This window comes from Balaenoptera acutorostrata, chromosome 5 (assembly GCF_949987535.1).
Source record: "Balaenoptera acutorostrata chromosome 5, mBalAcu1.1, whole genome shotgun sequence".
In the NCBI taxonomy this organism is placed as follows: domain Eukaryota; kingdom Metazoa; phylum Chordata; class Mammalia; order Artiodactyla; family Balaenopteridae; genus Balaenoptera; species Balaenoptera acutorostrata.
The window spans coordinates 41,159,658-41,174,213 of record NC_080068.1 but is presented as its reverse complement, the minus strand read 5'-3'; the positions used below and the strand labels follow the sequence as shown (position 1 = coordinate 41,174,213).

The window sequence follows — 14,556 nt, the reverse complement described above, 5'->3', positions numbered from 1 at the left end:
AAACCATGTTTTTAGCAAAAGTTTAAAGATTGTCAATGCCCATTATCTGACAACATGATCTACTTATTATAATATGCTAAACTTCACAGAACAATCATAAAACTTATTTACTAAGTGAAATAGAAATTATAGCTTGTGTTGCTTAAAAAGATTCATATACAGCAGTGAAGTGCACCATGGACAGAGTATACTTTCCATTTTTAGTTTTCATCCTGACTCCAGATTAACATTCTCATGAGGCGTAAATGTGAACACTTTATAGATGAACAATCATTGCACCTGAAGATGGTCCTGCAAGTATTAAGCCTTATCATCATAGACCAAGATTGTGTGTCTCTTCTATAATCACTGCTAAAACAGAGTCTTGAGTTTATGCTACTCAAACTGATTGAGAGAGAAGGAATGATAAACAATCATTCAATGTTTATTTTCTGAATGGCTCTTTAAAATTGGTACGTATTCGTAGAGCATTGAAAGTATTAATGGAATAGCTTCTTTGCTTCCAGATAGACTAATACATTATAAGTTGAAATCATGTCATAAAGCAGCTGAAATGTTGAGGCTAGACCGCATGCATTTTTCCCTAAAAAATACAAATAAAATAGTTGAAATTAACCCCATACACTCAGATACGAAGACAATAGTTGATACATGTTTTGATATAAGATAATGTTAAACAAGGGTGACTCATGGGCTGTATATCTATTGTATGCATAGAGTTTATTAATGGTCATCACAGAGACAATAACAGGTTTTACTATATATAAGCTGCTGACCTTTTCTCTTGCAACTAGAGAATATCCTGGATCATATATGAATCATAATTGTCCTTGCATCACAAAATACATATTGATATTGACAAGCCTGAATGGTGTTCTATGATAAATATTGTCTCTTTTTCTACAGTCAGTTTTATCTGGGACCCACAGGAAGTACCATCCCCCACCAGCTTTCTTCATGTAAACCAACTGCCTCTTTTTCTGTTCTCTATCTTCTTTCTCCTTATCTTTCACCTTCCCTTCCCCTCTTTATATGTGCACAAGATAGTCTGTGTTTTATTATTTCATATATTTTTTGAAAAACTATGTATCTCATTCTTCATTTAAAAATTGGCATATAATGTAGTTTTAAAAATTAGTCTCCCTGAATATAATAAAACAAATCTCACCCTTTTGTGATCTTTTACTTCTGAGGCCCTCATTTGAAATTTTTGGTATGTTTCAGTGATCTGGATTTACGAAAGTTCTATTTTTACTATTTACTAGTGATGTTTATAGCTTCAGATGTATTTTTATTGCATTAATTGTTCTGAGCAGCAATTGTTACAGCAGTCAAAAAAATTAAAGCTCTGTCTGTTAAACTGTATTAGGTAACTTTTCCAAGAAGATGGATATACCATACAATTCATCCAGAAGATGCCAGAGTTTTAATTAAACAAAATGTAAATCCTATCTGGACATAGAGTAATACTGTAACAGGACCTTAGTTTCTCATTCCTACTGAGAAACTGTTTACACTGGTAGTCACCTGCAAGGTGGAAAGAGAGGCAGAATTCTCACATTTATTGAATGTGTCACCTGTTTGTGCTAAATGCAGATAAACTACACATTTATAAGCCTTCCTACTTAGCAAAATTGTAATTAATGTTAGCATTTCTAGATAAAATAAATACTTAGGGAGAAATCTCAATAAATACCAGGGATCATTGTTTCTTTTTCAGTATAAAACCTCATGAAATTAGAATGAAAATAAAACACCGTTTATTCTGTTGTCTGCTAGGCTTAGTTGCATATTAAAATAGTATACAAGGTAGTTCTGTAGTTGAAATGTCAGAGAACTTTGATAACCACACATCTTCTTTCAGTGACTGTTTAGCTGCTTGTCTACTGGTGTTTACAGAGCAAAATGATTGGAAAGCCAAGAGAAAACACCAAGTATCTGATTGGTTAAGGTAGTGCACATTCAATCTCCCGAAGTTTACACAGCAATTGAAATGGCCTCTTCTATAAATAATGCCATACTTCCTGGTATTTCTATCATTTACAGCTTATAGTAGCAACAGCAGCCTCAGCACAATATTTCTTAATCCCCCCAAATGTCTCAACCATACATAAATCATCTGAGTCCTGGCAGAATCTTGTATTGACCCTCCAAGACTTTTATTGCTGTTTCATTCATTTTTTAATTGCCTCTTCTTTCTTCTTCTTCTTTTTTTATTTCCTGAATCCATGAGCTGAAAAGGCGGTTATAATTTTCATTTTCTTGTGAATGATGTCTATATAGTTTCTTCCCCATCATGCTGTCAGTGTTGTAGGAAAGCAAAGCTTCCCTGTTATGAAAAGCTAACTGAAGCAAAAGAATCATTAGACTGATGAAACGTCTGTTGGGGACAATCAGAGTCTTTCCTCTTAGCTGTCAGTTAACAATGACACCTAATCCTTAGCATTTACTGAGTGTAAAATAAAGGTATTTACAATTTTATTACCAATACTTTCATCCCTGAAGACTTCCCTGCCTCCAACTTTCTGTTCACTCTTTGTTTTCCCCTTCCTTTTTTTCCCCTGTTTTGTTTTTGGTCATTAGACAAATCCTTACTGAGTTCTTATCATGGCAGAAGTTTTGCTTTGCTAGGGACTCAAGATTCAAAGATGACTACATCATTTTTGCAATTAAGGAACTGACAGCCTGGTGGGGGAGACACAGATGCAAGCAAAGAATTGTAATGTTCTGTGAATACAGGCAGTGATAGAAGCATGAACAAACAGACACAAAGGAGGCGCCAATTAAGTTTGGCTGGAACAGTGAGGATAACTTCACTGAAAGTGAAATTTTCTAGCTAGGTCTTTAATAGAAATTTTGCAAATAAATAAAGAGGGAGGGAGGGAATACATAAATAAAAGCATGTCCAGGCAATGGCAGCTAGAATAAAAAAAATTAAAAAAAATTTTAAAAAGTGAGAAGAGTAAGATCGCAATTGAAAAGAGGACTGGAAATATTTCTGAAGCAAGATTGTTAAGGGCTTTGTGTGCCTCTAGAACTGGGGACCTTGTTCTCTGATGATGGATTGCTATCAAAGATTTTTAATCCGAGGAATTATCAAATTAAATCTATGACAGTAGCATGCAAAATCCATTAGGACAGGAACTTTGTTTCAAACACTTCTAAATCCCTGAACAGAGTCGGCAGGCATCAGTAAGTACACACTTAACAAATGTCTATCCTAAAGATTGCATGGGGTCAATGTGGCAGTGGAATTGCTAATGGAAGGTATCAGAGATAGGGGTACCGTGAGGAGACAGTGTAGTAATCTAGGTGAGAGATAATGACAACCTGAACTAGGGAAGTGGGCGTCAGTTGGTGAGAGGTGTAAACTGGAGAGGTGCAACGACTTTGGAAGTGGTATTGACAGGGCTAAGTGACTGATAAGGTCTGGGACATCATGGGGAGATTAAAGAGTCGTACAGTAGGACTAGAGTAACTTCCAAACAAGATAAGAAAGGCAAGAGATAATGCAGATTTGGGGGTGAAATTGATGATTCTTATTTGGGGATACTTTATGTTTGAACCCAGTATAGTACATTTTTCATCTACATAAGAGATGGAGATGTAAAATTAAGAGCCATCACACCAGGGTTAATAGCCAAGCTTGCGGAAGCAAATGAGATTCCTCAGAGAGAACCTCACACCAGAAGGTCACTATTTATGGGGAAGATAAAGTTATCCAAAAGGAGAGGAGGAGGAGAAACAACCAGAAAAGTAAGGGAGAGGTTCCAAGAAAAGTGCATATAGTCCACTCTCTCCTCTTCTCCTCCTCTATGACTAATGTTCTTCCGGTGGTCTTTGAAGACACAGTAGGCTCATCTGTTGCCTAAAGTGGGGGTCCGTTAAGCCAATAAAGAGGCAAGCTTGGTGGAAAGGAAAGTTTGCTTTATTTCCAAGGCCGGCAACCTGGGTGGAGGAGGGCAGACTCCTGTCCAAAGGCCCACTCCCCCCGCCACCCCGACAATCAGTGGGCAAGAGTTTTCGTAGGTTAAGGGAGGGGGCTACATGCAGAAACAGCACAGTCAGCTCTGACAGTCATCTTGAAATTGGTCATGTGGTGGTTTGATCAGCATCATCCTGATTGTTTCAAGTACAGTTAATCTTCAGTTTCAGGGTCTGTTTGTTCCCATTTCTTTGAGACCAGTTCTTGGAAATGTGGCAGCTTACATCATGGCTACGATCTGGTTGTCACGTAAACTTCTTCCACCTGGTGGGAGTTTTAGTCTCTATAAGACAGCTAAAAGGGTATGGCTCAGAATATTATCTATAGTCCTTGAAGAGGAACTAAAGGTCATTGACTATGCTTAATGACTACACTATTACTATTTAGTCTTGTTGGATTGTTTTCCTTTCTATCTGCATTTTCTCACTTCTCTGATTAAACTTATTCTTTGGCTAAAGTTTTTCCACAGACAAAAGGCAGGCTGAGGACATGGGGGGCAAGGACCATAGGGTCCTGCTCCGTTTCACATCCACATCAGACAACATGATTGATGGTGGAAATTTTGTTCATCTTCCTTTGTCAACTCTAGGCAAATTTGAACAACTTAGGAATTTAATGACAGTGGATGACTAAACCCCACATTATTCTTTACAGTATTTAACAGGCAGGAGACAAAACAGAGCACTGGTAAAGGAATCAAAATGAAGGATATAATTTACTTATTTACTGCTGCCAGCTTCTGTAGCTTGCCATGGAGAAGTTTACACTGGTGAGTTTAGAACCAGGACTGGCGCAGCCTGTGAAAATTTGTCTGTGCTATGACCAGTTTCTCATGTTAAAGGCATTCATCCCAAAGAAGATCACCTGGGATCCAGCCAGCAAGACACTCATGAAAGGCACACATATAAGTGACATGGAATTCGTCCCATGCCCTCTGAGCATCTGGGCTTTCCATCTTTTGTGTTTGTTTCCTGAGAAAAACTCTTTGCAGGGGAGATCTTTTTTTTTTTTTTTTTTAGTTTTTAGTTTTTGCAACTATTGATATGGGATGTTCTGCATCAATATTTTATGGCAGAATTCATATTTCTAATTCCTAATTCCTTAATACGTATCCAGCCTGACTTCTGTCTGTTCCATTTTTGAAGTCAGAGTTGATTCCAAAGGCAAATGATACAATGTATGAATGAAGAGTATTATATGGGAATTTTGCTTAACAGGCTTATGGAGGACGAATGATCAACAAACCAGCTTTATTTATTTATTTATTTATTTTTTTATTTATTTATTTTTTAATAAATTTATTTATTTATTTTTGGCTGTGTTGGGTCCTCGCTTCTGTGCGAGGGCTTTCTCCAGTTGCGGCAAGCGGGGCCCACTCTTCATCGCGGTGCGCGGGCCTCTCACCATCGCGGCCTCTCTTGTGGCAGAGCACAGGCTCCAGACGCGCAGGCTCAGTAGTTGTGGCTCACGGGCCTAGTTGCTCCGCGGCATGTGGGATCCTCCCAGACCAGGGCTCGAACCCGTGTCCCCTGCATTGGTAGGCGGATTCTCAACCACTGCGCCACCAGGGAAGCCCAACAAACCAGCTTTAAAAAGCTAAGTGCTAGATCATTCACATCTTATTTCTTAGTATTTTGATATTGTTTCTAGGCTGCCTGCCTGATAATATGGAAATTTAATACTAGTTCCCAAAACCTGTCTGAAAGATTTATAGGTCATTTCTGTCTTCCAGTGGTTGTATATAGATCTCACATCATGGTCTATAGTGATCAATTACCTTAATTCCATGGTAGAGAGTACTTTAATGTAAAGTTAATGGCTTCTGTGACTAAATTCATAAGAATAATTACCTTATTGAAACAAAAACATAGGAACACAAAGAGCTCCCGTTCCTAAGTAAGCATGTGCCCCTTGAAATTAGGTATAGCTAAATAAATAGAATATTTGGTGGGATAGTTAAACCAGGTTTGTATGTTTTAATGAAGTGATAGAAATGTAATAGGAATATTTGCTGTAGTTTATTTTATTGACATTAGGTAACCAACATCGTTTGGCAATTGTCAGGTTAATATTACCTTTCTTTTGGATTTCCTACCAGTTCTTAATCACTTTCTTACTATTGTTCTCTTTAAAAGAATTTTCTCCCCCAATCTCAAAGAAACGTCCATCTATTTCTCTTGTGGTCATCTCCTACCAAGAAAACAATATTTCTCTTATTTGAACCCTTCTTCCCCAACCCCATGCTGGGAATTCTAGCCTCCTGAAGTCTCCCCTCTAGTGTTGTTGTAGAATTTCTTTGTAGAATTGGCTCATGGCTAGAATGTCTTTAGAAGTGGATGCCAGATTCCTCTTCTTGAAGTTTCATTTGCATAGCAAGCACAGTGTGTTTATTTACTTGTTTGTTTGTTTATTTGGGTGTCATGGAGTTAAAGTTCCTCTATCCCAATATATTTTGCCCCTTACTATCTCCTTATTCTACTGATGCTCAGAGGCCTTGGCAGTGTTTCATGCTTGCTCTCTCAATTGTCCTTTCAGATCCCAATGTTGCAACTGTCACTGTCTGCTCCTGCTCTGGGGATCTCTTTTGAATGTCACTTAATTGCAATGTTCTATCTCGATCCTCTATTCAAATATAGAATCTTCTGGATTGCTACTCAAGACATTATCTTCTCTGCATGACCTATCATGCTCCAATGTTAAAGTGAATACTTTATACCCCATGAATGCTTATGGGGTATAAAGTGCTGGATGTGCTTCTATAAAGCACTATAAAGTACACTTCCTTGAACTCTCAAAATCTTTCATGGAGTTTGGTTTAAACATCTCTTGTAGATTTTATTGTCTTTATTGAAACCCTTCCACCTTAGACATCGCTTATGTACCATACTGAGGATGATATGATTAAAAGGCACTGGGCACTACATCACATGATCCTTTCTCCTCTTCAGCAGTTACCCACTATCATGGGACAGATGTGGAGGCCTCAATCCTTCTTCCCACAGTTTGAGTTCTTTCTTGAAAGGACCCAAAGCGACAGACCAAGTCAATCCCCACTCCATCATACTCTCAGTGTGAATGCTAGTATGAACACTGAGCAGTTTTCAAGCAAAAGCACCACCGACTTCAAGTCAATATTCATTCAAAAGACAGGTGTGAGGGAAACCACTCTATACACTTCATGTAAATAGATTTTTTTTTTTTTTTTTTTTTTTGCTTATTTAGTTGTGTGTTTATAGAGCTGGAGAAACTTCAGTGCTGAAGCAGGGCATGATTGGCTAGGAGGTCAAGGATTTCCTTATAAGTCTGGCAGGCCCTGTTTTCTAGGGTAAGTTGAGTTGGATGATTGTGATTGGTGTTAGATTTCTGTGACAGTGAGGCATTTCCCATAAGTGCAGGCTGACTTCATTTTGGTTTGTGACCTGGGCCAGACCACTGGCGAGGCCTCCATTTGGCGTCCCGATACACAAATTAATGTTATCATCAGTATTAACGCTGAAGCCAACAGCTTTCCACTTCTCTCTCCTTGTGGCTCTTGTCTTCCTGCCTTTCTTATTCCTTTAGCTTCCTCCCGCCATTCTTATATTTGTTCTTTCTCATTTATCTTCTTCATTCTTTATTTATGATATTTTCTCATCATTTATTCTTCTTTCTATGGCTTTCCAGTTTTCTTCCTTTCTTTTTTTCAACTTGAAGAGCAGTCAAACTGACAGGCAGAGTGAGACAAGTGATGGAGGGAAAGAAATGGTCGGGGCAGGGGGAAAATAAAGTTTTGTGTGTGTGTATGTGTGCCCACTGTGGGTTGAGGCAGGGGTGAAGATGGAACAGGCATACAACATTTTTCCCATGTAGCAATTTACTGCTCACTTTTTTTTTTTTTTTGGTTAGGTTTTTGGTTTGTCATTTGGGGGATTTTTTGGTGGGAAGGGTTGGGGTTCGGTTTGGTTTTGTTTGTTTGTTTTGGTTTTAAGAAAGGTCTAAAAATAGTAAACTGTTACTATCTCTCTTGAAATGCCTTCTTTTTAACTATTATTATTATTGTCATTGTTGTTCTTATTATTAAGCCAATTATTATACTCCTGTTTGAAGAACTGTCAATAGACAAAAGTCATCTCCATCTTACACATGAAGAAGGTAGGCTCAAGGAGTTTCAGCAACTTCCCCACTGGCACATGACTGCTGGACACAGGACTATCTGATAAAACTTCAGCAGGATTTGCTTGAATTGACAATAGTATTTTACTCCTAGGCCCTTTGCATAGATCACTGGCAGCTCCGTGCCTAAACATGCGTAAACATACCCTCTCAGGTATGTATTTGTATCCACATGGTCGCACCCTTTTCACTGATTAAAGAACAAGATGACTGCCTCAGGCTGGAGCTGATGAGATACCTTTCTGAGTAGAGTTGGTCTAGGATACATGTAAGATCAAAAAATGCACTTGGTAAATCATTTAAAAAGAAGAATGTCAGGATGTGAACTTGCATAAAGATTGATGCATTTTCAAAAACATCGAACCAGGATAGTTGACCAGTTGGCAGAATTCGGTTCTTGTTGGTTCACTACTTTTCTTAAGAAAATACAAACATCCAGAAAGATGTAAAAGAGTTTTATTCCAATCAGTCTTATAGGGATTTAATATGTGTATAAGTTTTTTAATGGCTTAAGGTATAACTGTGTTGAATCCTGCATTAAAAACAAAGTAATCAGATAACTTTTCTGGAAATGTTTAAAGCACCGGCTTATTAGTAAGTGTGTTTAAAGTTAAAAGTACTCTTTGCTTCATTTTTGGAAATCCCTATTTTGTGAAGAAAAAAATCTTTGGAGGGAATAAAAATTTCCATACTAGGTAGATTGTGAAATTTATTTATCAAATGTAAATAAGAAGAGAACAAAACTATATTGGTAACCAAAATAGAATTTTTCCTCCCTTGCATTTGGGACAAGGTCAGTTAATCAGTAAATGACTTTGGCTGTGTTACAAGCGCTGTTCAGTAGCACATTTCAGTTCCTATCTTCACTTCATCTGCACACTTTCAGAGCTCACTATTTCTTTACTTTTTGTTTGACGATTTCCATTATGTAGAAATAGAGTCAACAAGGAAAAAGAAGATGGAGAAATTATTCTTTAAAGGTGAAAAGGTAGTAAGATAGTATCCAGTGATAAAGAAATAAGGCTGATATTATGTGGCAAAAATAATTTAAGTTCTGGAAGCAAAATATACTTTCAGATATCATCTGCTCAACTCCCAGGTAAAATTAAATTTAAACAAAACAGTAAATTAAAAGTCTAACTTCTTTCCTATACTCTCCAAAATCCCAAAATATCTTTGAACTTCATTATCTCCATCTGTAATATATAATACTATTTAAAGTAATCCATATCCAGCAAGATAATATTTTTAAAATGTGATGAACCTCACATGATAAAGATATTCACAGAATAATTAAGGTAATAAAGATAAATATTAATGTAGCAATATCTACCAAGTTCTGCAACATTAAAATGGCTAACATAACAAAGAAGCCAGAAGAACAAAAAGGATGGGTGCATTAAAATGCTTATGCTTCCAACCTGTGGTGCAAAGCAAAATTGGAGAAAACACAAAAATTACTGAATAGAGAACTTACTCTAGTCGTCTATAACAGCTGTTTGACAATGTCCACCTTCTCATCTATATATTTACATATTCTTAATATCAAATGCTTTCTTCCTTTCTATCAGTATATTTTCTTCTCTTAACTATTCAGGATGGATTGGCTGATCATTTCGACTGAGTTTGAGAAGGAGTAGAGTATGCAGCAAGCACAATTAACATTCATTTACATGCAAAACTAAGTAATGTGAGGAATTTAAAGTTGTCTTATCCTGCAGATCATTTTTAATACCAAAACTTTCTTCATACAGAAGAAAGAGTGTTCCTGGCACTGCAAAGTCATGAGATTCTCCTGGGGCCCAGAAATGCTGAGCCAGGGCTTCCAGACCTGATGCTTTTGTATTGAACAAAATCAGTCTTCCAAATTCCACTCATGTTTGAACTCTACCCTGTTGATTTTTCCTCTTGCAATAGCAGAAAATGACAGCTTCCTTTAGAAAGAAGAGCAGGTACCCATAAGATAACTTTGCATAGTATCATGGCCATACATATGAAACCGTCTTCACCACGACATTTGGACTAGCAGATGTTCAATTAATTACTCCACTAAAAGTTTCGGTTAAAGCAGGGAACTGTCAAACAAGGCACACACGATGTAGAAATTTTATACCAATTTAAAAAATTTAAATGTATATGCATTTGCCAATTTTGATTTGAGACCAAGCTCTTTTCTTTGAGAAGGAGTCAAATGGTTGGTTTTCTTCTTGTCTTTTTTGCAGAAGTTGCTCCTATAATTTATTACTTGTAATTTTCATATTCAGTTTCTTTACAAATACGTTTGCAAAGTAATGTGAGCTCAGAACCTTTCCAGATTCCTATGATTTGTTTTTAAAGTCACGTAGGTATACTGAGGTATGAGTTTTTTAAAACCAATAATTACTTTGGTCTTGCTCACATCTAATTTAATAGTAACGTTATTTTATGTCTGTCCTGTACAGCAAATCCTTAAACTAGTTTTCATAGAACACCCCTCTTCGTTTTTTGCCTCCATATTTGAACACTTCATATTATATACACTACAAAATAATATTTATAAAACTGAGTTCCTCAGACAATTTGTCTATAGGTATTGGAGTGGAGTAAATGTTTTCAGATCAAATAAGTTTAGGAAATGCTAGTGTATAGTAAGTTATGCAAGTTTCTTGACTGAATAACTTTTTCATGGCATTTGCAAGAAGTCTGACTTAGCATACTATGTTTGGCAACAAACACAATTTACCCAGCTGGTGGGAGCAGAATTAAGCAGGCATACAAAAAAGGAACTAGCCACAAAACTTAGGGTCATGTGAGTAACAAATAAACCTGTTTTATAGAGGGAAATGGAGAACACTGGTTACCGAAGGCACTGAGGAGATAAAAGCTAGTGAAGAAACTCTCTTATATATTAGTTTTAACTATGTCAAGCCTGCAAAAATTCTGTGTCCTACAGGTATATGTGTTGAAGTGTATATAATTGTCCTCATCCATAAACTGCAGAGTAAATACTCCAGATTCACTCTTTCCTGGATGGCATACAACTTCCTCAAGGTCCCATCTGTCTCTTTTATCTCTCTCTATTTTTCTGTTTCTTTTCTTTCTCTTTTATTCTTTTTTTCACCAAATTTGGCAAAGCTTTGTCTATAACTACATTTTTAATTTTCATGATTAAGCCTTCTGGCCTTAGAAATGTTGTTTATCTTCTTGGGAGTACTCAAGGTAAAGATGTTGCTAATCTTCTAGAGAAAATACAGTAAATTTTGCTCCCAAGAAGAGCAAGGGTAGTTCCTACATGATTCTCAGCTTTCTACACAGCAGCATGTTTTGCTGATACAGAAATATGATAAATGAATTACTTAAACACACATCTCCCTACCAAGTCATCTAAGGATAGTTTTGGTGGTGACATTTAAGCAAGTGTATGTTATGGTCTGACTGTTAGATAAGACTATTTTGTGTCAGCAGATCTGAACTCTTTATATATGTACAATACAAAATATTAATTTATAAAACTGAGTTCCTCAGATCATTTGTCCATGTTTAAAAGGGGAGCAAATGTTTTTAGATCAATTAAGTTTAGAAAATGCTAGTGTACACCAAGGTATTCACGTTGCTTGAGTGAATTACTTTTCAGAGATTTTAATATGCTGATATACATTGAGCATCTCTTATGGTCAGTATGGTGTTATACATTTCCCAAATTTACTTCATCTTCAACTCTTTTTTTTTTTTTTCCTGGATTACCTATTACATTTTTAGGAATAAGAAAAATTTAAGGCATCCAAGCAATTGACTAAGGAGAGAGGAGTTATGAGTGGAAGTGCCTGAACTAGTAACAAGTTATACTTTTGCTGTAGAGAAGGAAGAAGGAAAAGTCAAGAATGGGGCAAAAGTTGTAAGGGAAGACTTTATGGTATTCAGAATGGTTGAGTTGGAGAAACCAAAGGAAAATTGAGTCTGAACAAAATTAAGTTGCTGCTACCTTCTTTGAAATGTGTTCTTATTAATTATTACCATGACTATGAACAAAACCAAGATTATGTGGACCTCTCCATAAAACTTGCCACTTAATTTAAAACAAGGTAGGCATGAAGAATAGTCTAATTCTCAATCATGGACAAAAAGGATCACAGTGAATATCAGTACTTTGCCCAGGAACAAGTGACTCTTGGATGTCAAAGAAGTATTCAATGTTTCTACTCCTCGGTTATCTCATCTGTATAATAGACACTATAAAACCTCCACTGTAGGATTATTCTGAGACTTGAATAAAGTAAAATGTGTGAAAATGCCAAGCATAGTGCTTGGCAGGCATATAGTAGGCATAGGGTAAATATTACTTTTCTCTTTTGTTTACACTTACCGTGTGCCCTCTCAGTTCCAACAGTGGCCTGCATTCTTAAAGGCAAAGTTAACCTTTTACTATTTACACTATCTTCACTCGTTAAGTGCAGTCGCCTTGTTTTCTTCTGGTAAAAGAAATCTTTTCAGGGCCAATTACTTAACTTCTAGGGCAGTCATACTTTCTAATTTGTTTTTGGTACTAGAAATATATCATAAAAATGTAAAAAAAATAAATGATTTACCAATCTGAGATGCACATCAATCAAAGGCAGTTATTTATGTTGTGGAGATCTGTCTTCATTTTAACTTTACTCCTTCATATTGACAAAGGAGTAGTAAGAAAGTTATAGTGATTTGTTTCTTGTCAGGATCCATTATGGGAAACCAAGGAGCAAAAAAAATAACTGACAAGAACCTTGAAACTGTAAGAACTCTCCTTCCTTACATTTCAACTACCTTTCTCATAGTAGACTAGACATAGTAGACATGGTAGACCATTTAATGGGTGAACAGATTTTAACTTGCTGTTTTAGAATCCTAACCATAATATAATATGTTATATTATAGGATCAATCATGTTTGTTACGAGATAGTTTGGCTTCTTGAAAGGTGTATTTTATTTACTCAGCAAGGAAGTTGAAAAGATACATGCGAAAGTAATTAAGCCAAATAACTTACCAGTTGCTTTAACAACTTTGTTATACTACTGCTCCTTCAAGAAGTCCAGCTTTCAGCCAAGGAGTTATTTGTTTGCCAAACAGAAAGTAAATATTCATTGTAGCCTTACGGACCAGAAGAGATGTTCATTCTGTTGGCCACATATTTACCAAACTATAAATGGCATTTGGGTTATACTGACTGAATCCTACTCTTCAGGGTGTATTTAATATGTAACACTTCCACCGTGGTAGAGACTCCTGATTTAAAGTCTCTATCAACTCAGACAGCACACATAGATAACAACTGAAGCCTACTGGTCTAATTTAGAGATTATGATATTTTCTTTCCCAGGAAGTTTTGTTTCCAAATGGTCACATTGAGTGGATCTAGTGCCTTTACACTTGTACCGTCCAATGTAGGTTGATACAACATCATAGCTCCCTGTCTCAAATAACCTTCCAGCTTTTTCTTTTTTTTAATAAATTTATTTATTTATTTTTGGCTGTGTTGGGTCTTCATTTCTGTGCGAGGGCTTTCTCTAGTTGCAGTGAGCGGGGGCCACTCTTCATCACAGTGCGCGGGCCTCTCACTATTGCAGCCTCTCTTGTTGCAGAGCACAGGTTCCAGACGCGCAGGCTCAGTAGTTGTGGCTCACGGGCCCAGTTGCTCCATGGCATGTGGGATCTTCCCAGACCAGGGCTCGAACCCGTGTCCCCTGCATTGGCAGGCAGATTCTCAACCACTGTGCCACCAGGGAAGCCCACCTTCCAGCTTTTAACTGGCCACTCATTTTTAAGGTTGGCTGAGAGAAGAAAATAAAACCTCCACGGTCTGGTAATCATGGGTGGCCCTTATTTGTAACATGTTCCCCTTGGGCTGAGTCACAAATCCGCTTTAAAAAACTGATCAGTACTCTCTGGAACAGAATGTCAATCAGATGTGACCAGAGTTTTATAATTTGATGAAAACTTAATATTTTCTAGTTGAAATTGACCTGGGCTTTGGTGAAAGGTTTAATTGTTCTGTGCCATATCTCAGTTTGTTGATTTTTTCCCTAGTAAATAGATTATTTTCATGCATGCTTTAAGAATAATCAACTGAGGATGTAACAGAGGGTTTATTGAGAAATAGTTCTGATTTATTGAAAAGATTAAAAACACTGTGTTTAACTTTTTCTTAAATGAGAAATTTGTATACTTCTAAAGTCCATGTGATAGAGCGGAACAAGGTCAAAGAATTTTTCTAATTCACTGAACATTTTGATCTTTGGTCTAAAGCATCTAAAATCTAAAAATCTTCTGATATATGCTGGACCTATGGCAATGCTAAGAGCACTGGTATATACTATATTTGATTTTACTGCAGCTAGACTATTGCAACTTAAAAGTGAGCTTTTAGTTTTTGTTCTTATTAAAAATCTTGTAATTTGTTCACCT

At 36.7% G+C, this 14,556-nt stretch overlaps 1 protein-coding gene across 3 annotated transcripts in view; it reads left to right on the top strand.

Annotated features, from left to right (window-relative positions):
* The window catches only part of ARHGAP24 (Rho GTPase activating protein 24), a 535,848-nt gene that overhangs the window by 421,038 nt on the left and 100,254 nt on the right, over window positions 1–14,556 (top strand). The gene's annotated exons all lie outside the window — the stretch shown is intronic.